The following is a 4,109-nucleotide window of genomic DNA, read 5'->3' as shown; positions in this document are numbered from 1 at the left end:
CCGCGAGCCCACTTCCGGTACCTCCCGCCCAGCCCGACAAGGCTCCGCCCCCTTACTGCCGGCCACGCCCGCCCCGGCACGGCCACGCCCGCCCCGGCACGGCCACGCCCCCACTCCATCATTTCCTCAACCTTGCCGCGGCCCCGCCCCTTCCCGGCCGCACACCGACAAGGCTCCGCCCCAGGCCCACCTCCAGGCCCCGCCCCTCGCCAGGTCCCTGGAGGCCGCGCGCGGAGAAGCAGGAACAGAGGCCTCCAGGGACCAGGGCAGTCGCTACACGCGAACTCAGGAATAGAAACTGAATTTTAAAAAGAAGAAAAAAGACCGGAAAGAAATACAACCAGAAACCATGGGCTGGTTACAGTGAAATCATAAAATCGCAGGATTTTCTGCTTTTTTGTACTTCCCAATTTTTCTTAAGTGACTGTGGCACCAATTTTACAGTGAATAAAAACTATGGAATAGGGACTTCCCTGGTGGCGCAGTGGTTAAGAATTCGCCTGCCAGTGCAGGGGGACACGGGTTCGAGCCCTGGTCCGGGAAGATCCCACATGCCGCGGAGCAACTAAGCCCACGCGCCACAACTACTGAGCCTGCGCTCTAGAGCCCGCGAGCCACAACTACTGAGCCCGCGTGCCACAACTACTGAAGCCCGCGACCTAGAGCCTGTGCTCTGCAACAAGAGAAGCCACTGCAATGAGAAGACTGTGCACCGCAACAAGGAGTAGCCTCCGCTCGCCGCAACTAGAGAAAAGCCCTCACGTAGCAACAAAGACCCAACACAGCCAAAAATAAATTAATTAAATAAATTAATTTTTTTAAAAAACTATGTAATAAAGATCACATAATGGAACTGGGAACCACGTGCCCCTGGCAGAGGCCACTGAGGGAACAGTTTTTAAATCTAGGCAGTGTTATCTATGTCCCAACTTGATTTCTTTATCAGAGCTGCATATCCAAGTGATAAAAGTATTAAACAGCAAGTACTTCTTTTAAATGGGGCTCCTGGCAGTCAAAACAAGAGAGACAGAGCGAGGGACTGATTTCACAGCCCTGCAAGGAAAGGATGGAGCTGCCAATTTCCACTGCAAGAGAGTCCAACTTTGTCTCACACCTAACTTCAAATGAAATTTTTGGCTTTTATGTGCAGCTCTGAAGGGACAATCTAGAAAATCTGAAATAGAGCAGGTTCATCCCAACAGACACATGACTGGTGTGAAGGGACAACAAGACCAGCCACCCATCAGGGGTCCCAGCTCAGCGCTCTCTCCCTGCGATGGCCGGGGACAGAACTCCTCACCTGGCCGCTGAGGCCACCTGCATAAGCCATCAGCCCCTGCCCCCCCTGCACCCACACTCTAGAGCCGTAAGTTCATCTCTAGGACCACAAATGCGTTGCCAGTACCCTATGTGGACCAGCCAGGCCGAATCATGCTGCCTAAAAGCTGCTCCCAGGCTCTCACTGTGGTCTTGTCAGGAGGAGTTTAACTTCAAACCAATGCATAGAGCCAGCAATCCTTCCAGCCTCAGCACCACCCAACTCTCCTCTTACTCTCACCGCTTCTGACCGCTAAACTTGGGTGATGGATGACATGCGTCTCTGCCTTTTTACACAGCCCTCTGACTGTGATTTCACTTTCCACATCACAGCCTCCTCGGCCATGAAGGGCTGCTGTGGCTCCGGCAGCAGCACCACGTTCCCCAGATGGCGGTCACAGTAGTCCTGCTGTGAACACTGTCCTGCCAACCATTTTGTAGATGCGTGTCCTCACTCCTCTTCAGTCTCATACCTAGGAGTGGGGCTGCTGGGGCATAGTGCTGGGGAATGTTTAACTTTATCAGAAACTGTCAGTTTTCCAGAGTGGCTGTGCCATTCCCCACTCCTGCCAGCCATGTCCGAGCATCCCGGCAGCTCCCACCTGCGCAGGGTCCAAGCTGCCCCTCCTCCCGTCAGGGCAGCAGCCTCCTAACAGCTCTCTCCCTGCCACCTTGGCTCCAGTATCCTCCCTCCTGCTGTAAAATGTCAGGTGTTGACACCCCACTCTTGAAAACCCTCTTGGGTTTCCTGGGGCCTTTTCAATAGCCCGCGAAGTCCTCCGTGCTCTGCACCCTCTCTGCTAGAATCCCGCCGCTGTCCCTGCGCTTCCCTGGGCCCGGCTCCATTCTGCCCAGCACGTTTCACCTGAAATATGACATAATTGTGTATATGTGTTGGAAGGTGTCCCCTCCCTGGAATGTCACTCTCTCGCCATGGTACCCAGGGGCACTCAGCGTGGAATGAACGTGTGAACAGGAGGTGGGTGCCGCATGGAAGGCTGAGCAGGGTGCTGTGAGGGAGAGTGGCCAGCGGGGTGGCCAGCGGGACTTGGTCATCTAAGAAGGTGACATCTAAACTGGCAGCTGAGAGCCAGAAACGGACCAGATGTGGCGAGAGGGGAAGGGCATTCTGCACACAGAGGACGTCGCTGTGAGGAGTGGGTGACACGGGAGGGCGGGGGGCTGGGTGAGCAGTGGGGTCTCATCCTGAACACTGAGCCGGCCACTGCCCATTAGGCCAGGTGGGACCCACACCAGTAGGCCCCCCAAGGTCCCTTCTCCCCGATCCAGCCCCCAGTTCTAATTTGCAGCTTCTGCTATGCTGTGGGCTTTATAATCCATCCATGTGTTAAAAATGAGAAAATAAATAATATAGATAAACAAACAGAATGATGGTCTCAGCAATGAAAACAGAACACAAAACCCAGTGCGTTTTGTTTGTTTTTTTTTGTTTTGGCCGCACTGCGTGGTATGTTAGTTCCCCGACCAGGTATCGAATCCACGCCCCCTACATTGGAAGCACTGAGTCAACCACTGGACCACCAGGGAAGTCTCCCAGTGCGGTTTTGACTGAGAGGTGTAGCCGGCTAAGCAGAGCCAGAACCTGACCTCGGTTTTACTTTTTCCTGAGGTTTCTCACTGCTGCTTCTGGCTGCTGGCCTCTCCTACAGTGACCCCTATCATGGTGATGGGGACACTGGACAGCTACATGCAAAAGAATGAAACTGGACCACTGTCTTACCCCACACACAAATATATCAACTCAAAATGGATTAAAGACTTGAATGTAAGATCTGAAACCAAAAAACTCCTAGAAGAAAACATAGGCAGTAAGCTCTTTGACATCAGTCTTTGCAATGATTTTTTTTGGTTTCACACCAAAAGCAAAGGCAACAAAAGCAAAAATAAACAAGTGGGACTACATCAAATTTAAAAGGAAACCATTAACAAAATAAAAAGGCCGTCTATGGAATGGGAGAAGATATTTGCAAATCATACATCTGATAAGGGATTAATATCCAAAATATATAAAAGGGACTTCCCTGGTGGTCCAGTGCTTAAGACTCCACACTTCCAATGCAGGGAGCCTGGGTTCCATCCCTGGTTGGGGAACTAAGATCCCACACGTTATGTGGAGCAGCCAAAAAAAAAAAAAAAAAAAAAAAAATATATATATATATATATATATATATATATATATATAAACTCATACCACTCAACAGCAAAAACAAACAAAAAAATTGATTAAAAAAATGGGCAGAGGAACTTGGACATTTCTCCAAAGAAGACATACAGATGGCCAACAGGCACATGAAAAGAAGCTCAATATCACTAATCATCAGGGAAATACAGATCAAAACCACAGTGAGATCACCCACACCTGCTAGAATGGCTATTATCAAAAAGTAAGAAATAACAAGTGTTGGTGGTAAGGGTGTGGACAAAAGGGAACCCTTGTGCACTGCTGGTGGGAATGTAAACTGGTGCAGCCACTATGGAGAACAGTATGGAGGTTCCTCAAAAAATTAAAAATAGAACTACTATATGATCTAGCAATTCTGCTTCTGGGTATTTATCAAAAAAATGAAATCACTATCTTGAAGAGATATCTGCACCCTCCTGTTCACTGCAGTATTATTCACCATAGCCAAGACATGGAAACAACCTAAGTGTCCATTGGCTGACGAATGGATAAAGAAGATGTGAGCCACGTGTGTGTGTGTGTGTGTGTGTGTGTGTGTGTGTGTGTGTACCTATAAATGGAATACTGTTCAGCCACAAATAGGAGTTCC

Source organism: Eschrichtius robustus, chromosome 13 (genome assembly GCF_028021215.1).
Source record: "Eschrichtius robustus isolate mEscRob2 chromosome 13, mEscRob2.pri, whole genome shotgun sequence".
In the NCBI taxonomy this organism is placed as follows: domain Eukaryota; kingdom Metazoa; phylum Chordata; class Mammalia; order Artiodactyla; family Eschrichtiidae; genus Eschrichtius; species Eschrichtius robustus.
Note: the sequence above shows the minus strand (reverse complement) of the source record.